The following is a 23,352-nucleotide window of genomic DNA, read 5'->3' as shown; positions in this document are numbered from 1 at the left end:
TTTTTTTTCATGAATATGACTTAACCTGATGGAGGACGCGCTCAGTCATTCAGGCTCTCTCTCTCTCTCTCTCTCTCTCTCTCTCCGCGCTTCAGTGTGAATGAGCACGATCCTCGTCCTGCCACAGGCTTGCGTTCTTGAGGAATTCGTTATCAATGAAAGTGAAGGAAGACTAAACAGGAGAGGGAAAACGCGAGAATGCCGGCAGGTCAGAGGAGACAGACGATTCCTTAATAGGTGAGTTAATCATAAATAACATATATTATTTTTTTACGCAAGAAAAGGCACACTTGTAGATGTGTCTATATATCTGATTAGTTTTAGATATCTCTTTCTTCTCATTGCGAAGTATTACGTTTTTTTTTAACAACTGTATTTTCTCTAAGCGTTTCCGCGTGACTCATCTGTAAAAAGTAGTATATAAAAATCTGATTTAAGTGATTACAGTTACTTATCTCTGAAAACGAGTGTGAGCTGGAAAAGTTAAGGAGTTCCTAAACGTTTCAAAATGTAGATTTAAGCCATTGCAAGTAATTACTCTTTTTGGCTTCTCTTTGTTTGGCAATGATCCTGTGCGCGGTCAAGACAATGCGTTGTAAATCTTATTATAATGACAGCAGTGCTGGTGATTTTGCTATTATGTAGTTGGAGATGAATCTTACAGATTGTGTTGAAATGCGCTGTGATGTGTAACAGAACTTTAGTGTTTCCTTTGCGCATCGCTCCACATCCATTACGCATCTTATTAATCAAGTGAAATAAATACATTAAGTCAAATATTTGCATGAAATAGAGTCATGACCTTAACGCAAGTCCTTCCCCAATTATTCGCAATTCACTGTCAATAATGTCAGAGTGTCAAATGAATCCACTTCCAGTGTCATTTAGATGTGGCGTCTTTGCTCTAAGAAATCCATATTTTATATGTCAGATTCAGTGATATGCAGAGACAGATTTATGAGCACGGGTCACGTACTTTGTTGTTGCAGACGTATATTTGCCTTGAGCTAATTAAAATGGATGATTAATTGATTATGTCAGTTTAATAAGTGGGACCACTCTGAGTCTAGCTGTGAATTTATGACTGCTGGCTTCGTGTGGTGACAGTTTGCGACGCGATGTGTCCAGATTTCTTTCAGCTTCCTTCTCGCTGCTTGAGGAACGCGTAAAGGGGACTTGGAGATGCGCGCGCCCGAGAGAATGAGTGAGGATGCGAACAGGTTCGAAAAATGAACGCTATAATAAGATGAAATGACGCAATACGACTGACATCATCCGACATCAGAGTTGCATGCGTAATTGTGCCACATTTAGACGCGTCGTTTAAAAATTGCATTAAGTCTGCCTTTTGGGAGCGAAAGTGAGCTAAACCGTATGTTGTATTATAGAAAGGTGCGTTTGTATTTGTGCTGGATCTAGCATAATTGTGCCATATTTGGCGTTGTGAATTAAAGTGAGTTAATCGGTATCCTATTTTTATGGAAAAAAAGTATTGTTTTTAACACATTGAATTATGTAATGCTGTAATGAGGCGATTTAAATTGAAGTGCTATGGGGGTATTTGTAACCAATTTAACCAATGTATCTTTTTCACAGACTGTGATCACTTTTTTCTACAAGTTCAGTGCTTTTTATATTTGAATTATTATTATTTTTTTTAAATAATTATTTGTAACAATATTACTTTGGCATTAAGTTACAAAAAGCCCCAAATTAAACATGTAATTTTTAATTTTACTGTAAAATATACTCCAGTAATCTTTCTATCTTTCTGTCTTCTGACTACCTTAATCCATCTCTATATATTTTTTTCTGTATTGGAAAGCCATCGGAAGTGCTACCGTGGCTTTCTTTCTTTTACTTTTGGAACAAAAAGGGATCAACGATCATATTTGCTTACATCGTCTGTTCGCCATTACAGTATATACGTTTACCCATGATGACTTCTGCTTAGAAATGATCTATAGGGGATGTGTGTGAATAATGTATTTCCTTGGGTGTGGTTTTATTTTGTTCATTCTTGGTAAGAGTGATTCCAGATCATTTATAATACATCTTAGCTGATCTAGAATCAGCTTTTATAATTTTCTTTCTGATCTCATTAGTTTATGTATTGAAGTGGACAACTGATCTGAGTCAACACCCTGGAGAGAAATTGATGACGTGAGGCTGTGCTGGAGTGTGTTCTGGGCTTTGGTTTTGTGTTTAATGTTCTGATTCTCTGTGGGGTTACTCTCATAAATATGAATTGGCTGCCTGGTGAAGGCATTAGGGCTTTGTCGGTGTGTCCCTGGACCGTGTTTAGTCAAGTGTTCTGTCAGATCTGATTGTACCCAGTGGGAATGGCTCACCAGCATGAATGAAACACAGTAGTTTGTAGTATTCCGGTTGGGATCGTGGTTGCATTTTTGTTACTTTAGTTGGTTTTTGTTGCATTTGTTGGCACATCTGTGGGATGTGTGTTTTTACTAACAACCAGCACACATAGATGGTGGGATAAAGAACGTTTCTTAAGCCGGTGACCTGACCTGCTCCAGTTTGAATTCATTTGTTGGTTTGACAAACACCATGCGTTTTAGAAGATCCTCCTCTTAATCATTTTGTGTTCTTTAATTGCTTTATGCAAAACAAAAGCTGTCCAAACAGGCATCGAACACACATGGATAAATACATGCGCGCAGTGCAGGGAAACCATTGTGTGTGTTCACAGGGGAAAATTCCCTTTCTGCCTGTCTGCCCTTTTCTCTCTTTTCCTCTCTGTCAGTCTTTCACATCCCCTCATCTCATCTGATCTTGTCTTGGTGTACTCTCGTGCCCATGTCCCCGGGTTACAGCCCCGGAGACAAGCTGCAGAAACAACCCACCTGTCACAGTGTTCCACCCTGGGGACTAAAGACATCCCAGGTTTAGTGCCACAGCATGGGGAGTTTCTCTGGCCCTTTCCCCCTGAGTCTGTCTCGTTTTAGGTGTGGAAATACAAGAGATAGACCATATGCCACTTTTCTTCCCTGGGCAGCATCGGTGTTGGGATGAATCACAGGGGGCATTTTGATATTCAGAGAGGTCACATTTGCCACACTTGTGACATAACGTAACATTTACTGTTTACATTTTTGGGGTCAGTGGGATTGTTTTTATATAAATAATATATATTATTTAGCAAGGACACATTAAATTAATCAAAAGTGACAGTAAAGACTTATTTCTGCTCTACTTTTTTATTATTTTGTATAAATGCAGTTTTTTTTATATATCAAAGAATCTTGAAAAAAGTTTCTACAAAAATAGTAAGTAGCAGAACTATTTTCAACTGTCATAATAAGAAGTTATTATTGCGCACCAAATCAGCATATTAGATGATTTCTGAAGGATTTTGCTGTATTTTTCATCAAATAAATGCAGCCTTGGTGGGCCTAAGATACATAATTTAAAGGCTCAATATGTAATTTTCACAGCTAGAGGGCACGTATTCAAAATAAACAAAGAGACAAAGGCGTAGTTTGATGACGCTGTGACTGAGTGTGGAATCGTGGGAGTTGTGGTCTTCATCCCCACAGCCGATGCAATCCGACGGGACTCGGGCAGAAATCATGTTCATGGATGAGCTAATGATTTATTAACGTAGCAGAATGAAATGACACTATGGACACGGTCCGTGTCACTAGTTAAAATAGCTTATTTCTCTGGATTTAAACATTCTTCGAAACATTTGGGATAATGTAAGTACACAAGTCAGCAAAATATATAACACTGTTCTAGTGGTTTTTGGATATTTTAATAAAAAAATCTTACATATTGTGCCTTTAAAAACATAAAAAATTCTTACTGACCCCAAATATTTAAACCGTAGTGTATTTCTAAAGGTTTGAGTGGAGTTAGGTTATGCTAATATTAATAGGCTTTAATATATCTAAAACTGAGGAAACTGACAACTTTGTTCTCAGGAGAGTTTGGTAGATGTTATGTTTGTTATGTTGTTATGTTTGTTATGTTTGCGTTCAGTTCTCAGGATTACACTTCATGAGTTGCCAGACATTTGGACTCTTTCGTGACTGATCAGTGTGAGAAAAATCTAGTGCCGGTTTCTCTTCAGTTGTTCAGTATTCATGAGTGTATAATGTTTTTGGCACTGTCACTGCACCTCTCTCTTTCCTTTCACATGACTTGGCAGGTGAGGTGTTCTTTTGAAGTGACATGTCTGTGGAGACCCATGCTCATTCCAGCAGCCTGTTTCTAGTTGTTACACCCTTTAACTGTGCAAGTGGTGTCAGCAGTTCAGATCAAACTTCAGCAAGGATAGCAGAATACAGTATTGGCCTGATATACTATAGCTTATACAGCAGTCAGTTTATTAGCAAAAGGATAAATGGAACTAGAAGGTTGCTTTGAAAGAAGCTTGCTTTGAAAGTGACGAAATACTATAGAAAGGTGAATACTAGAAATGTTTTGATGTTTTAACCCAAGGGTTTTTTTTTAAACTGGAGTCTCAGGATGTTAAATGTATCACAGTATGTAAACAGTATTATCTGCAAAACTGATTTGCCGCAATATTTACTGAGAGAGGTATCATAATAATACATTTGTATTCATTTGAAAATGTTTCTCTTCAGGTTTATCTGACATGATGCTAATAGTCGGTAGAAAAAAGTTATGCTGTCAACTTAAAACAAAGCAAATATTTGCTGGATCATGTTTTAATAATTTGTTTAGGCTTTTATAAAATGACAGTATAAAAGCCAGTTACATAATTTTAGAAATGACATAACGCTTAATTCTATCACCATTTACTCCCTTTATCTCGTTCCAGACCAGTATGACTTTTTTCTTCTGCAGAACACAAATGAAGATATTTTGAAGAATGTTGATAACAAAACCGTTTTAGTTACCATTTACTTCCTTTGTATGGATAAAAGACCCTGAGACAGAAGGAAAGAAAGTTTCACAAAAAAGTTTATGAAATAAAGGGGTATGTATATGTGAAAATATATAGTTGCCTCTATATTTTCAGAAGGGACCATAATATACCCCTAGAATAAAAACCCCTATTCTAAAGCATTTTGACTCTAATATGACATATATAAATGGGTTTTCCCTAGACTGTAGGGAGGCTGGTAGCAAGTACTTTATAGAAAGACAGATTGGTATGAAAATATGCAAATAATCAGAGACGTGTGCCTCTGGTTCTGCGATTTGCTTGCACTGCACCTGGAGAACAGAGACACACTGTCAGTGTCCACGATTAGAGTGGCATCGCTGCCACTATTGCTTATTTCAGTTCTAGTTTGTGAGAATTTAATAATATAAATAATGAAAATTAGGTTGTCACGACCTGAATTTTTCAGGAAATAGATCATTCAGTGGTCACACTAGTAAATAAGCAAACTGTGTGTACAAAATGAGATAAGCACTCAAAGGAGTAATGACAATGTGTATGTGGAATAGACTCAACAACATTATTTATTTTTAGTACAGTAGAATATCAGGTTGAAGCTGTTGAACATACAAAGATAGTAATTCAGACAAAGTAGCGAGGCAAACACAATCCATGCAGAAGAGATGACCCTTTCCCCTGAAGACACAACAACATGGTATAGTCTTGTTGCAGAACCTGTTTTTCCAGCTACTAGGAATCATTTAGAATATACACAGGAACGTAAACCGTTTTCTTTGTGGCTTTGTGTATTTGCAAGTTTATACCAGTCCTGAACTATATATCCCCCACACACTGCATCTGTACGCACGATAACATCTATTAGAGATCAGTGAAACACATAATGTCAGTAGGCTATATGAAAGTCCTAAATTAAATAGCATTTTGTTTTGCAGTGTTACTGCACTGAGGAATCAACTCTGAGCCAAGCAGTATTCCACCCAAATATTTAAAATTGTAATTATTTACTCACCCTCATGTCATCACAAACCTGTATGCATTTCTTTCTTCTGAGGAACATCAAAGAAGATATTTAGTAGAACATTGGGAGTTAAACCGTGTTGGAGCCCACTGACTTTCACCGTATGGGCAAAAAAAACAACAAAATAAAAACACTGAGACATTTCTCAAACTATCTTCTTTTATGTTCCACAGAAGACATAAAGTCATAAAATGTTGGAAAAATGTGAAGGGGAGGGAGGGGAGGTTAAATGTTTTTTTTCCTATCTAATTTTTGGGCAAACTACAGCTTTAAGTTCACTACAACCAAATACAACTAAAGCTAAATTTAAGAAGACCACATAAAATTTAATAGTTTTATTATTTTAACCTTGGTTTATAATGCTTAAAAACTCAATTTTACACAATGGTATCCACCAAGGGATCTGAACGAAGCTGAAAACCCCTGAGCTATACATTGAATAGCTTAGCACTGCTAGAGATACACTTTCCAGTTGTGCTACAGAAACACTATTGTTTACTGCATTGCAAATGAGTTTGAATTATAGGAATCTGCTGTATTAAAACTAACAAGTTCAATCACATGAGTAAAAAGGAGGAGTTGTTTGTGCATTTTGTTCTTGTTACTGACAAGCTTTTTGGTGATTACAGACAAAGTCGTATCAGTTGTTTATTATAGGAAGAGTAAGACTAGATTACAGACACATGGCTATTTTGTATTTGTAAACTTTGAGTGGATAATTGGTAGTCTTTGTAGCTCAGCAGTACATTTAGAAGTGCTACAGATGGCCTTTTCTGCTTGATGTCTCTTTTGTTTAATTTCAAAATGTACATGACATGTTAAACTAAACAATAGCCTCGACTATGTTTTTTTTTCTTCTTTGTTCTAATGTTCTATTTTCATCATGTTCTAATTTTAAATCTGGACATTCTGTTTCCATAATACTTACTGGAAATACTTCAGCTGGTGTCAACAGCAATTCCTCATATGCATTCTGTCTGTCTCTGACTGTGCGGGTTGAAGTTCCGGCTGTGGAAAAACACACAGAGCTTCGCATGTGGCTTTGGACCCTGCGTGTGCGAAATGTGTAAGGCTTAAATTCTGAACGCTGTGAGTTTTGTATAAATCGTCGGCTGTCACCTGGAACGCATATGAGCTGGACTATAATGCAGCCTGCCGCGGTACTCACAGTGTCACACACACACACACACATTAGAATCTGATTGATTTGTGTGTCAGTGCTCAATTGATCTGACAAAGAGAAAGCGCATCTCATCAATAAAGACAGATGCTGGTAGGATTTTTTGGATCTTTGAAATTAGCTGAAGGATTTAAAGGGGTCATATGATGCGATTTCATTTTTTCCTTTCTCTTTGGAGTGTTACAAGCTCTTGGTGCATAAAGAAGATCTGTAAATTTGCAAAGACTAAAGTCTCAAATCCAAAGAGATATTCTTTATAAAAGTTAAGAGTCAGCCACACCCCCCTAAAACGGCTCGTTCGAACACGCCCCCACATATCTACCTCACTATGTGGGAAGATTTGCATAACGCCGCCCAAATGTTCACGCAAAGAAAGAAGGCGTAACTTTCATTCTCGCTGTAGTATTGTTGCCGCTGCCGCCATGTCCTGAAGACGCTGTGTGCTTCGTTGTGAAAGCGAAACTACTTTGTTTGGTCTTCCAAAAGAGGACGATATCCGCTTCGTCATGCCTAGAGCTGATCCGTGCTGGTCGCTGAGGAAATACATCAACTTAGTGCTGTGGATCGCCGGCACATTTTATGGAGGACTGTTTACTGATCCTGGGAGAGTAACGTTAGACTAAAATGCCGGCAGTTCTGACTCACGTAAGTACATTTTCATTTAAAGGATTTGCCACTGATGATTCAAACGCGAGTTTTGGGCAGTGTGGAGTAGCACTTGTTGTTTGTCATTTCTCTGATCACAAATGCAGACATGGTTTTATGTTTACGCGGCACGATGCAACACAACGCGTAAAAAGACAGTATAAGTCATTATAATCAGTAATTATGTCCCCACTGGATGCAACAAATGCCTCGTTTGTAATGGGTTTTAATGTTTTTGTGCTCCGGCTGGGACACGCCATCACAGTATGTGAGGGGCGTAACATTTCCGTCTCACGCTTGAGGTATTCGGCCAATCACAACGCACTGGATAGCTGGCCAATCAGAGCACACCTCGCTTTTTCAGACCGATGAGCTTTGTAAAAATCGACGCGTTTCAGAAGGCGGGGCATAGAGGAGAAACAATAATGTACAGTATGTGGAAAATAATGTTTTTTTTTTACTTTAAACCGCATAAACACATTTCATTACACCAAATACACAAAATAATGTTCTTTTTAGCAGCATCATATGACCCCTTTAAAGCATGCAAAAGGTTTAATGTAAATGAATAAATTAATATATGTGTGCACATATATGTCATCATATAGCACATCAGTACCCATCCATCACAGTTCTTAAAAAAAAAAAGATCAACAGCTCAGTTTGAGTCCAGAGGGGAGACCAGCTAAGACCAGTTTAGGCTGGTTTAATATGGCTTTTTTTCAGCATGCTTATCGCTTTCTGTTGTCTAAAACGTGCTGTGTTCTTTTCCTTCCCCTCACAATGCATTGTCACGACAGACAAACGTCATATTACGCACACGGCGAAGACTCTGCGCTACAGCTGCACCTGTGGAGTGTCCCGGTAGTCGTAAAAATGCAAGTATATTTAATTTACGAAGCAGAAAATGCTTAATACCCATAAAGTTGTGATGCGTGGAGCAGGGCCAGGTAGAGTCATTACTTTTATTGTGCGTGGCTGCAGACATCGGTGGCGTCCAGAGACTTTGTAAAAGTTTCCGAAAACAAATTCCTCCAAAAAAGGGCTCTGAACTGACAGTGTTTCTCAGACGAGCTCCAGATCTCATTAGAAAGTGCATTCAAACCTTTTAAAGACAATGTGAGTGGGGCTTCCCTTACCAAAAAGTAGTATACTTCAAGTTTATTTTAGTAAGTATACTTAAGTAAAGTTCAAGTATATTTTTAATTATACTTTATGTAGTAAGTATACAAATATCAGTGTACTAGTAGTATACTTGTAAGTGTACTATTTCAATACTCATTGGGACTAAATTGGCCCACTTTCTAGTATATAAAAGTATTATTTTATGTATACTTTAAGTATAACAGTAGTAAACTTTGAGTACACAACTAGTTTACATCAAAATGTTTAGTTTGTACTGCAACTATACTAAAAGTGAACTTATAGGTAAACTGATAGTTTACTAATTAAATACTTGTAGTAGCATTTTAGTACACTTTGAAGTATAGTCTCAGTAAACTACTAGTTTAGTAGTTTTATACTGCAAGTATACTCGTAAGTTTTCTTTAAGCGAACTTTACATCATACTTTAAGTATACTACTATGTCCCTATTTAGGTATTAATTTGTATTTTGTCACATGAATATCGGAACATACAAAACATCAAAAGAACAGGGTATCTGCTTGTAAACAAAAACATTTTATTCTAGCTTCATGCATTCTTTTTTTAAACACTTGAATGTGGATAAGTTTCATAAATAAAAAATAAAGAAATAAACAACATTTTGAACAAAAAGCTGAAAAAAGACTATGAATTGGATTCAGAATGATAATCAAAACGTAGATAAAGTCGATCAACACCCAAAAGCTTGACAGTTATTATTACCTCTTCATTGGTCGACATTTTATTCCATAATGTTACACAGTTTTGATATTGTTTTATGTCTGATGATCGTGTTAGAATACATGTGGAAGCATTTGTTGTTTCGGTTTCTTCTTCACTTGTGTTTTTTGGAAATTCTGTACAGAAGATGTGTACTAGCGCCGTCTACAGTATAACAATGGAAACACGGATTCTAGGATCACAATTATAGCTAAAATATATTTAGACTTTTTCTAAGTATAAGTCAAGTATACTTAAATGTCATTTTAAGTATATTTCTGAGAAGTACATAAAGCCCATTTCTGAGAAGTACATAAAAAGTAGACTAAAAGTATACTTTCCTATTTTTAGTTTAAAAGAAGTATACTAATAGCACACTTGAATAAACTTATTTTTCGTAAGGGTTACCATTGCAAAAATGGCTCCCACAATGCAAGGACGTTCAGAATGGTTGGCGGGGTGTTTTGATTTGTTGTTAGTGCATTGCTAATACTGTAGGTTGCTTTGTATCTACAGTTTTGACCCAAGTCAAAACAGCATCTCCTAAAGTCTCATTTTCATCCGACAATGTTCATTCTAAAATAGCTTTCTTAAAGCTCAAACAGTAGATATAGTGCTTGCAACAGCAAGGTCATGGGTTCAATTCCCAGGGAAAGCATGGACTAATAAAATGTATGACTTGAATGCAATGTAAGCATTAAAGCATCTGCCAAATCTATAAATATAATAAATATTAATAAGTATTTATTTGTCTGTCAGCAAGTGAAAATTGTAAGTCTATGATGTCATGTGCTAAAATTTAATACTTATCATGTGTGAAGTACTTCAAGTATGAGCAATAATAGCGATGGTTGCCTTACTAACGACAACTGAAATAATATTGACCACAGCAGATATTTTGGAAATTTGGGGTCAGATGTCATTGACTTCTGGGGTGTTTGTGTGTTTTTGTGCGTTCATGTGTGTGTATGTGTACACTGTGTCAAACAGTAAAAGTGCTGAAGTGGTTCTCTGTTCACACTGAGTCCCTTCCTGTGACATTGAGAAACCTTGTAGATCAGCATGTCAGAAGGAGGCTTTAAAATATCTCTCAGACTATTACAGGAGGTGTGAGCCATTCAAACATCCATCCTCCTACACAAGGCCTTTCAGTGCTCTTCAGTCCAATCATTCCCCCCTGCAGCTGTCCTCTTTTCTGATTTCACTCTCACATCCCCATACTATTCTTTTATGAATTTTACGTTTTTACATTAATTTTACTGGTGAGTTTTTGTGCAAAACTAAAGAGCCATTTTAGATCATTTACAACAATATACTATACAAGTTCACATGACAAAAAGATCAAATTGCATTTATTTTTGATAAATAAATGTGATTGCACTGATTTAACAGTTGCAAAACTGCGGCTTGTATCATACATAAACTGTGGTTTATTTCACCTCCTACATTAACAGGTGAGCCACGTTGTGCTGCTCCCCGAAAGCATCCCAGAACAATGCTGAACTCAGCAGAAAACATCAACACATTAAAATCAACGTAATCTAAAAGGCATTTATGAAGCAACATGAAATCATAGAGTGAATTACTTATCAACTGTTAAAAAAAAATGTTCACACATACTTTCCATTAAATAACTTAACTGAGTAGATTTAATTGGACTTAATCCAGATGATTTGCAGTTTATAGCTGTGGTTCCAGGTTTGTTTTTCATGTAGATTAATTATCATTTGGATGTAAATGTGATCCCCTCCTCATGTAAATTAAATTTCATCATGATTGAGTTTGTAATTATTCTCAATGGCTAACTCCTATTAATCATTTATAATTTATGGCTGTTAAGGAAATAATCAATGTGGTAATGGAGAAATCACTTATTTATTTATTTTTTTAGAGTTTGCTACTTCATTCTGAAGTTCAGTACCCAGCATATGCCGCTTCTTTTATTTTTATTATTTAAATTGCTTTTTTTTTGTTTTCAGTTTGATCAAATTTAAGGTTATAAAAAGTCATAATTTACATTTTAATAGGTCTTAAATTTGGAACAAAAACAGGATATGGCCTTATGTGAATAAATTTCAAAAGGCTATAATCTAATTAGCCTAAATAAATGTGAGCGCTGCATATTCAAAGTCAAAATGAGGTGCTGTTGCAAGTTTTACAGGCTCATAGTTTCAGTGAATATCACACTTTTATGCCAAGCAATTGCTTATGAACTACTGTTGATGAATTTTGAAAGTATTTTCTTTATAGTGGTTATATTGTAAGAGTGCAGTAGACATTTCACAATAAGAGTCCTGCTTAATGCATACAATTTTTTTTCCTGGTTATTTGTATTTTGGTCATGCAGTAAACTGCATCTGCCATTTAATTAAAGGTGAACTCATGTAGCTTTTCTGGGCTGCCCCGTCACAGAAACAAGTCTAAGAACATTATTTAACACATTCAATATATAGATTTGACTAGTTTTGGCACAATAATCTTCTATTGCTTTTCTTTAAACTCATAATTATCATGTCAGCAAAATCCCATATCTGTTGACCTCCCAATTTGTGTGTATTGATATACCCGTACATAAACCAATTTCAATTGCTCATAGGGCATTTAAAAAAAAAATCTCCTTTTGTGGCCCGAAAAAGTAAGTGCATATGCAATTAGAATATCACAATGGTGAGTAAACGATGACTTAATTTTCATTTTTTGGTGAACGATCCCTTTAAGTTTTAAAATATTACAATTTTGAGATTGTGTGGGTTTGTTCTGTATGGACATGCTGTATTAATTTTATTTGTGCAGGTCTTAAAGGGGTCATATGATGTTGCTAAAAAGAACATTATTTTGTGTATTTGGTGTAATGAAATGTGTTTATGCGGTTTAAGGTTAAAAAAACACATTATTTTCCACATACTGTACATTATTGTTTCTCCTCTATGCCCCGCCTTTCTGAAACGCATCGATTTTTACAAAGCTCATCGGTCTGAAAAGCAAGGTGTGCTGTGATTGGCCAGCTATCCTGTGCGTTGTGATTGGCCGAATACCTCAAGCGTGTGACGGAAATGTTACGCCCCTACCATACTGTGATGATGCCCTGTCAGGCCGGAGCGATGATTCAAAAACATGAAAACCCATTATAAACGAGGCATTCGTTCCAGGCATTCGTTCCAGGCATGACGAAGCAGATATCATCCTCTTTTGGAAGGCCAAACAAAGTAGTTTCGCTTTCACAACGAAACACACAGCGCCTTCACGACAATGTTTATCTGCTTATCCCCAGGGCATCCAAGCTGTAGGTGACTTGTTTCTTCAGTACAACACAAACTGAGATTTTTAACTCAAACTGTTGCAGTCTGTCAGTCCTATAATGTCAGTGGATGGGAATCACGGCTTTGGTCATAAAACATACACAAACAAAACCAAATTAAGCCCTGCGGCTCGTGATGATATATTGATGTGTAAAGACACAAAACGATCGGTCTGTGCAAGAAACTGAACAGTATTTATATCGTTTTTTACCTCTGATTTTCACCGCAATGTCTGAGCGGGTTCGCGTCTTCTTCTTCTAATGGACCATTGACACTCTATCTACAATCTCAATTAGGAGTGTCAATGGTCCATTTGAGAGATAGGTGGCGGTAATGCACTTATAAGTCTGCGATCTGCCATAAAGCAAGAAGAAGAAGACAGAGATAAAAAACGATATAAATACTGTTCAGTTTCTTGCAGAGACCGATCGTTTTGTGTCTTTTCACATCAGTGTATCATCACGAGCCGCAGGGTTTAATTTGGTTTTGTTTGTGTATGTTTTATGACTCTCAAAGCCGTGATTCCCATCCACTGACATTATAGGACTGACAGACTGCAACGGGTTTGAGTTAAAAATCTCAGTTTGTGTTATACTGAAGAAACAAAGTCACCTACATCTTGGATGCCCTGGGGGTAAGCAAATAAACATAAAATTTTAATTTTTGGGTGAACTATCCCTTTAAGTCTCAGCCTTAAAGGTTTCTCTTTCTTGATAAATAAGCAGGCTTTACACGGCCACGTCTCGTCTCTGAGTCTTCGTGGGGAAATGACATTCTCTCTGGGGTGGCATCAATAGATCCAGCATGTTCAGTTACTGTCCTGCTGTGTGCCCTCTGTGACATCACAACTCACTGCTCTCCATAATGTGCCAGGCAGTGTGCGCTTTCACATCGGTTGGTGTGACTTTGAGATTCAAACAGTGTGGAGAACACGAATTAACATTGTCAAGGGCAGGAGTCTTTGCTTGTCTAAAGTTCAGGGCCTCAGAACAGGACACAAGGGTACGTCTGAGACTGAATTTATGCTGTGAAGTAGCGAGACAGACAGGGGGGGGGATCCATCAAAGAAGATATTGAATAAAGAGGGTCAGTCTTTATCCAGATCAGTCTCTGTCCCTTGTTGAAAGGCCATTTATCAAGACTTGTTTACCTCTTTCTATACCTGCACATGTAATCAGATGTACCTAACTGTCCTCAGAATAGTGCCTGCTCTATTACGGAACTTCATTCTCTGATCCTTCATACTGTTTACATTAGCTTTTGTTGCCAGATAATGTAGCCTAACTTTGTGTACGTCAACATGTGTATGAGTGTATGTTAGTTTGATTTGATTAGTAGCATTAACTGCATTCAAATGGTTTTCTGTAATCAATATCTGGCAACAGTGCATAGTTTTTCTGCTTGGGCGAGCAATTCCAAGTAGATAAATTGCTAATAGCTTTGTTGAACCTCAAATGAGAAGAAAATGTATATTTATGTTAATATTAATAAGCAAATCCCTGCACTCATTCTCTCAAATGGCTTGGGTATTGCATAGCACATTTTATGTGGAGCTCCTACTACTGCAGTGCACAACAGTATCCTGGAGGTTTTGCTTATTTACACACAGGCGCACAGACTGACAGAGAACAGAGAAGTAGGGGGATAAGAAACTGTTATAGATTTATTTAAAATGTATTTGTTTTAAATGCATGTTCTTACCAGCCTGAATCAAATAATGGAATTCTGACATATTTAAAAAAGCACATTTTTTAAAAGTTAACCAAGACCCAGACTAATCTTAGACCTGACCTGTATCCGAGGCAAACCCGCTCTGGTCTCAGGTCAGACCTTGAGTTTTTGGATCCAAGGTGTCTCATGAAGGTTGTGAAAGGATATAGTTTGCCTCACAGGCTGTCTGTGAATGTGTATTTCATGCAGTGAGAGTTTATGATAATATGTTAGGAAAGCCTCACAAATCTTGGCCAAAATACACACACACACACATACATATTTACAATTGATCCAAATCATGAGGCTGCCCTCTATTCTTCTAATCCTCTTTGCTTTGTGATCTTTTTATCTGGGGTCTTACGGATGACAGAGCAAAGTGAGGAAGGAAGACCTCTGCACCACAGTCTCAGGGAGACTCTGAATCTTTTGGATTGCTGTATAACAGCTTGGAAGAATCCTGTTTTACAGCATATTGTGCAACAAACAATGCACCAACAGAGAAATCTCCCTCTCACGCACAAATACACATATTCTGGCATCATGAGCCTGGAGAAACAGGCACCTTGCTGGCTTGAGGAGCTTTTCCACCGGAGGAGTATTTTGAGAGTTCCTATAACTATTGCAGGACGTACCTGCTTTTTTGGAGTGTTCACACCACAGGAACTGGTAATGATTTTAGCCATAGGAATGCCTTTTGAGGGTACTAAATTAGCTCCTACTTTAGAGTAGGGTCTAACCCAGCACAATAGGAGCTTCCAGTGATGTAAGTGTATGTTAAGTGACTGAACATTTTGAAACACACGGTTTACACTACCTCCACGAACATGGAAAACAGTGATAAACGGACATTGCTGTAGACTGGCTTACGTCACTTCAGCGTTCCTACTGACAGTGCAAATGCATCCAGGAAAATGGCTCTAGGTTAGCGCACATGTACACACATGAACACGCACACACCTCGCTGACTCTGTGATGTCCTTTCTCCTCCTAATGTCAGTCAACAGTTGCACCTCGCCCAGCAGCCCCGCTGAGGGTTATGGGACGTAAAGTTCTCTTGACGGTGTGTCATTTGCTTGTCGGCTTGCAGACAAGCATCACTGAGCTTATATACCTGTAACTACAGCGATAAGAACTAAGAGGTGGAAAAAGAGAAATTAATGGGATGCTTCAGATGGCATGTTCCTCTGCAGTAGGGTTTTGTGTCAGTGTCGGTGGGACAGAGGATGTCATATAGTACAGTATTTGTTATTCATTTTGTGGGACAGGGGATTGATCACAATTTATTTGTCAAGTTTGTACTTGAGTGGCTTGAAAATAAGTAAACAGAACAAGTAAAAATCTCAAAAGATGGGTCGTGACCCAAAAATTGACACACTTTTCTGGTGCAGGGGAAAAAACAATGTTAAAATTAAATTAAATTAAATTAAATTAAACTAAATTAAATTCCATGGCGGAGCAGGCAGAGCGGGGGGCCATGGCGGAGCCTCCTTAGCTGTGACAGGACAGACAGTGAGTTCGTGAACGGCCTCCGTGGCCGTGACAGGGCAGACAGTGAGTTCGTGAACGTACTCCGTGGCCGTGACAAGACAGTCTGTGAGTTCGTGAACGGCCTCCGTGGCCGTGACAGGGCAGACAGTGAGTTCATGAACGGCCTCCTTGGCCGTGGATGGACAGACAGTGAGTTCATGAATGGCCTCTGTGGCCGTGACAGGACAAGCAAAGAGTTCGTGAGCGGCCTCCATGGCTGTGACAGGGCAGACAGTGAGTTCATGAACAGCCTCTGTGGCCGTGACAAGAAAAGCAAAGGGTTCAGAAGCGAACGGTGCCACCTCTGGAGGTTCTGCAGCGGAAGCCTCCACCTCTGGAGGTTCTGCAGCGGACGCCGTCACCTCTAGAGCTCCTTGGCCGTGGATGGGCAGCCAGTGAGTTCATGAATGGCCTCTGTGGCCGTGACAGGACAAGCAAAGAGTTCGTGAGCGGCCTCCATGGCTGTGACAGGGCAGACAGTGAGTTCATGAACAGCCTCTGTGGCCGTGACAAGAAAAGCAAAGGGTTCAGAAGCGAACGGTGCCACCTCTGGAGGTTCTGCAGCGGAAGCCTCCACCTCTGGAGGTTCTGCAGCGGACGCCGTCACCTCTAGAGGTTCTGCAGCGGACGCCGCTACCTCTGAGACAGACTCGTGGACAGCAGAGGCCTCTTGAGCACAGTGTGCAGCCCACACGCTCAAAATAGCGACCGCCATTACAGGCAGTGCAGAAGACAGTGGGATTCCTGGCGGGCTTGAGAGCGTAGGGACCACTGGAATGCCGCTCGCACTGACATCAGTGGTGGGTCCATCACACTAGCAATCAGTCTTTTCAGTCCTCGCCCAAGCTCCACATTCGCAGGAGCTTGGGTACTATAGCTCCCCCCAAAAAAAATCCTTAGGGGAAATCTTGGTGATAGCCGTGACGTGGAGAGGCTCAGGCGTGGTGGCCATCTTGGCCGGCTAGCAATCAGTCTCGTCAGTCCTCGCCCAAGCTCCGCATTCACAGGAGCTTGGGTACTATAGCCCCCCCCAAAAAAAATCCTTAGGGGAAATCTTGGAGATAGCCGTGACGGGGAGAGGCTCAGGTGTGGTGGCCATCTTGGCTGAGGACTCAGGCGTGGCGGCCATCTTTGGACGAGTAAGACTACCAATCAGAACATGACACATACACAAGGCAGAGATACATGAGGGCAAGTGAAGCATGACACTGACAGCATGAAACAATTACAAAATAAAAGACATGGAAAACATGAACATGAAACAAAACCCAAACACCAAACCCCACATTACATGATGCTAATTGCTGATGTTGGATGCTCCTTTTATTTGAGAAACTCTGATAATGATGGCATGCAAAGCGATAGGACATCATTTATGAATTATAACCTGCCAAACTGCCTTGTAAGTTGAAATGTATTATTGATTTTCATTTGTTAATTTCAAACCCTATATACAACTCATGCAATGTAGAATCATTCTACTGAAATTGCATGTGAAGTATTGTCAGCTGAATGTAAACAATAGTGTAATACATTGAGCAGATACATTGTATTTATGGCATCTAATCAATCTATAAAAAGTGATTTTGAAGCCAGTTATGCTCTTTGCCGAACCGATGTGACTGTCTGTTTCAGACAGTTATAGATGAGGTAAGGATGGCCTCTGTGGTTGCAGTGTGGTGTGTAGAAGATTGAATTTCTTTAATTGTCTCAGAAAGTCAATCCTCTGGGTCGTGTTTTCTTTACTGTGGAGTCGGTGATTGCCTCCCACTTGAGGCACTGTGAAATTATGGGTCCTATCCACTTGAAGTTGTGTTAAAGTGAAGATGGTGTTAAAAGGTCATTGTAACGGCTCCAGTTCCGACACCGTTTGACGGACCGCCTGTAGGCAGCTTCTTTGCTGTTGCTCATGAGGCCAGTTAGCATTGTGTCTTTGAGGAACCTTATGGTGGTAGACATGTTCTTTTCCAGTGTTATGCAACAAGGAATATTCCATGTTCAGTATAAGTTGAACTCAGTTGACAGCATTTGTGGCACAATGTTGATTGCCATAAAAGTTAATTTTCGACTCATTCCTACTTGTATTTATCTGTAAAAAAAAATATTTGTAAAAGCCAAAAATCAAGGTTATGGTAAGGCAATTTCAATGGAAGTACATTTTTGGAGGATTTAAAAGCAGAAATGTAAACCTTGTAATTTTATGAAAGCACTTGCATGAAATCTTAAATCCTGTGTGTTATTTGAGCTGAAAAGCTGTCTACAGTCATTTTGGTATTCATGGGGTTTCGTTATCATGGCACTAAATTATGTAAACATGCATTATGTTTGTCTTGTGGTTATAATTGTGAAATACTGAGTATTTTCCCATTTACAAATTGGAGGAATGGAGGGAAATTATGTTTGTGGTAATCAATACTGTGGAGCTTGAAAGTATAATTCACCCAAAAATTAACATTTTGTCATTATTTACTCTATATTATTTACTACCCTAATGTTGTTCTAAGCCTGTATGAAGGACATTCTTCATTGGAACACAGAAGAAGATTTTTGTGTGTGTTGTGTTGTTCTTACAATACAGTATATAAATTCTTATATATAAAATATTTTGTGTGTGTGTGTGTGTGTGTTTTCTGCGACATGATGTAAATAAACAGTTTTTTTCATTTTTATGTTAACTGTGTCTTTAACTTTTACTGAACATGGAAAATTTCTTTAAAATTCAACTTTTTGTTATATAATCTGCATCTGTGCTGTCTTTCCTGAGAAAAATTGAAGAGGCATTAAAGAGTTGAACATAGTGCTAAAATCCACAGAAAAAAGTCCTGAAATAGATTCCGTGTGCACATTACAGTAGGTCCTGTAGATGGTCTTTAACTGTATTGGGAATATCTTCTAGACTTGTTAATGGGTCCTTTGTGAACAAGTCCACTTAAAGTTTTCTCTACACCGAAGTCCATAGCCATCTGTCTTCATGTGTTGGTGTTGAAATTTCTCTAAAACCTGTAGTCATCCTGTTTTCTCATTACTTTGCTTCAAGGTTTGACACAGGAGGGCCTATTGATTGCAGATGAGTGTGTTTGTGTGAATAGCACACAGACATTGTTTCAGTAAATGTGGACAGAATGTGCCAGACATTGCAGACTCCCATTCAAGCGATCATTTGAGGGGGAAAAAAATACCTTGACACTGGAAACATACTCCCACATCTTACACATAGACTCCAGTGTGATTTCTCATCATGTGGCAGCAGTAAATCTTGTTTTTTGGAATTCCATTTCTGGTGGTCCCTTCCATCAAACCACAAATATTTCTGTAATGTGACCAAAAGGGATTAGACCTGTCAAACTGATGAATGACCCGCTGTTCAGATGCGTAATGAAATGCATCCTGGACATGATTTGGACTTGATCTCATGTCTCACTGGGCTGCTTTCCTGGATGCATGTTAAGAAAGGGCTAGTTCAGGTAGAGTGAATTTTTATTGATTTATTTTGTGGGAAAACATGGTTCTGTATTCAAGTACTTGTTCCCTTGTCCCCTGTTTTGTAAGAGAATGGATGGAGCACCGTTACCATAGAGATTTTAAGAAGCTTATATGTTCAGAGGACTTAAAATCTTGACTGTTTGTGGACAAAAAAGTGGTATTTTTAGTGAAATCCCAGGTAAATAACATTAAAATGGATGAAATCTTATGCATTAGGAACTTTGAAAATGGCAAAAGAAAGCAAAACTTTTATGGAAGGGAAAAGAGTGTAATTACTGGAAAGATTTTTCCCCCCTGTGATATTTTAGAAACTACTGCATGACTTTCCCTTAAACCAGGAATGAGTTTACCAGTTGGTGTAACAAGATGGAAATGCAAATCCAAGATCCTTTGTGTTCTACCGCTTCTGGGCCAAACAATGCTTAATGTACAAAGCCTGACAAGAGAAAATTAGTATACAATGATGGATGGCTTGCATCGTTGACATTTGTTTTAAGACTGATGAGTTTGTTTAAGCTGAGCTGATATCTTGGATGATGCAAAAATCATGGATTGCAGGTGGATTGACCCATCAAAAATCACAAAGAAGGAACATGACTGAGAAAAAAGGAATAGAATGAAACATATTAATCAAAAAGGTACATTTCTTTACTTTTGGCTTTTGTCATTGCCTGTTTTTCAGTTTCAATTGTTGTTCTTTTACATTTCTGCTAGTAGGAGGTTTCCTTTTCTTGTGAATGTGTAAGGCACCTGTCCGTTATCATTACTCTTGGAATTCATGGCTTTTCTTTTTCTGAATTTGAAGCGTTCACCCAGATTTCTTCAAAGATAAACTTCAAAGCTGGATCAAGATTACTTACAACTTCAAATGAATGTTTTACCAATTAACATTAAAGGTTTCAAACTCACTCTAATCTCCAGTCTGACACTACATTCCATGATAAAATATGAACTGAAAATATATTTTATAACATAATAATAATATTTATCTATCTATCTATTTTATAACATAATAATAATATTTATCTATCTATCTATCTATCTATCTATCTGTGTATCTGTCTGCCTGTCTGTCTGTCTATATCTATCTATCTGTCTAAGAAAAAAAAATCATTAATGCGTTAAATTAGTTTTAACGCAATTAATGCAAAATTACTAAAGCATAATTTCTATTCTAAACCTTTTACCTGATTTCTCTTCTCTGTTTGCAATCAGATCATATTAAGCCGCTGAACTCTGGTAAAGTTTTCAGTCCAATAATCCCCAAACAATCAGTCCAAAACAGCGCTAATGTAAAGAAAAAAAAACAGTTTTGTAAGAATCACCCTTCATTCTTTTGGTATATGCTTAATTTCATAAGTTCATAAAAACGGTGTGATTAATCTGATTAAATATCTGCCCTAATATATATATTTATATACTGTATATATATATATATATCTCTCTTTCCGCTTATTCCCTTTATCAGGGGTCTCCACAGCTATATGTATATATATAATGTGATAAAAAGAAAAATAAACGTACTTAAAGAATGTATTCTCTTAAAACAAGACAGAAATACTGGATCAGAAAATCACTCTCACTGTGCGCCAAGACATCACAAGCCAAGACGAAATCAAGTCAGTTTTATACAAAATATGAGACAATTTAAAATAGGATGAACAGAAAGAGTAATAAAGACAGCAGCTTGCGTGAAGGCGGCAGTGTGGTTGGAGAGGTCACTGAAGTGTAGGGCATCTTGGTCTATTTTTCTCCTCACTGGGATTGATTCACTAAAGAGGCTATAAATGGGATATAAATATTTAAAGAGGTGCAAATGGTTACTCCAAACAAAATATTTAGCTTTTGGAAAGTCGCTGAGTAAATCCTTTCTTTCGTGTGTGCGCGCCAAATGTTCATTCAGTTTGACTAGTTCTGCGCTCTCTGTCTCTTCCAAATGCATTTCTTTGATGTGAACTGCTTAATTTGGGTGACAACGCAGAACTAAGAAGAACACGCCTCTAATCCAAGTAAGAAAGAAGAAGACAAAGGCACCTGGGCAAATTAAATGAGCAGATCATTCATTTGGAAAGCCGACAATAACAATATGGATGGGTGAGATGTTGCATATCCCATATCTCTGCCTCTTTCTGCTTCTATATTTTATAGAGTGGTTTTTCATCTCCATCAACAGTAGCTGTTCTCTTGCTCAGTTGCTGAAAAGTTCCTGCTCACACTGCCAAATTTGATTTGTTCACATCCCTTTCATGGTGTCACACCGTATTCCCTTTAGCAGTGCTCCCACAGCGACCCAGAGACGCAGGTTAGTGCCAATGAAGTTTTGGATTAATACACAACTTTTTCTGCAGGGTTTATTTTGTTAGTCAGAAATCTGTTTATTTTTTTAGTCAGTCGGTTGTTTTCCAGAGAGGCAAATTTGAGGCATCACATTCTGTGACACTAAAAAACAAGCACATACTGCCTGTCAGCTTAACCGGTTCTGTCACTCTGATGTGTCACAACCAACCTTAACCCCCGACTGAGCCGCACCACTGTATGGATTCAGACAGACTATCACACATACTTTCATTCTCCGGCTCTCTGTCTGTCACAGAAGAGATGGATGATATCAATGACAAATCTCTGATCTGGGCCGACTCAGATCATCATCAGGAGCATTCTCCCTCTTTGTGTGTGTGTGTGTGTGTGTGCGCAAGTGTGTTAAGTGCAAAATCAGATCTCAATCTTTCAATCCCCAAGGACCAGAGTCATGTGTGTATGTACGTTAGTGTGAGAGACACCGCACTATTCTCAACAGTGTCACAGATGGAGAATTCAAGGATGTTCTGTCCTCTCCCCGTATCAAATGCTTTTCATTGGCCTGAGTATGAATAGATCAGTTCAGTGGAGAGTAGAAGATAGATAGATAGATAGATAGATAGATAGAAAGGGCTTATGTCTCTCTCACACACACACATAAACAGGACAGAGTGAAGGTACACAGGACCTAAAATTTCCACTCTTTTATTAGCCCCGGGTCCAGTGGACCCGTACATCCTGTATGTAATATAAGTATAGGGGGGAGGGGGTGTATAGTGTGTGGTTATTGAAAATTTGTTCTGATAAATGTTCTTCACAGAAAATAAGCCACGGCCATTGAGTCTGAGTTTGAAATAATAATTAATAGTATCATTTTTCTTTTGATAAAAAGTGAAAACGGGTCCCACAGACCCGAGCACCATACAAGGGGTTAAAGTTGTGTTTTGGGCCATTATGCTTTGGCACAGTATCTGTCAAATGAACTAAAACTGAAAGCACAATATGGCTTAATCCCTTTATCAAGTCTGTTTTTGCTGCACATTTCAGTTCAGACGATCAGCTCGTGATCCGGTGTTTTCCACACCTCAGAACAGTTCAGTTCACAGTGAACGAATGCAGTGAACGAATGCAGTGAACGAATGCAGTGAACTCATTTATTGCATGTGCTACGAGTTTAGCAAGTGTTTGGGAACGCAACGGCCACCAGTTATGCTTTATTTTCGCGGCAGATGATTACAGCATTTCACTAGATTTGTAGTGAGACGCGTTTTTTGTAAGCATGTTTTCCCTGGAGTTTTCCGTCAAAATAAAAACTCTACTGTCGTGTCCGTCAAAATAAAAGCTTAAAAGTGCAGTATGAATTGCTGACAGCTAGCAGTTTAAATGCAGTCCAAATTCAAAATATCTCTTTCAAGTGTAGAAATTAGGAAA

At 38.3% G+C, this 23,352-nt stretch overlaps 1 protein-coding gene across 1 annotated transcript in view; it reads left to right on the top strand.

Annotated features, from left to right (window-relative positions):
• The first annotated feature begins 142 nt into the window (after positions 1–142).
• LOC107742293 (5-hydroxytryptamine receptor 2A-like) overlaps positions 143–23,352 on the top strand; it is a 99,750-nt gene continuing 76,540 nt past the window's right edge. Inside the window, exon 1 of the mRNA XM_016555206.1 lies at positions 143–237. The gene's annotated coding sequence lies outside the window, so the exon portion shown is untranslated. The remainder of the gene's footprint in view (positions 238–23,352) is intronic.

This window comes from Sinocyclocheilus rhinocerous, unplaced genomic scaffold (genome assembly GCF_001515625.1).
Source record: "Sinocyclocheilus rhinocerous isolate Xijiao unplaced genomic scaffold, SAMN03320098_v1.1 scaffold75, whole genome shotgun sequence".
NCBI classification, from domain to species: Eukaryota; Metazoa; Chordata; class Actinopteri; order Cypriniformes; family Cyprinidae; genus Sinocyclocheilus; species Sinocyclocheilus rhinocerous.
This window is presented reverse-complemented; position numbering and strand designations above follow the sequence as displayed.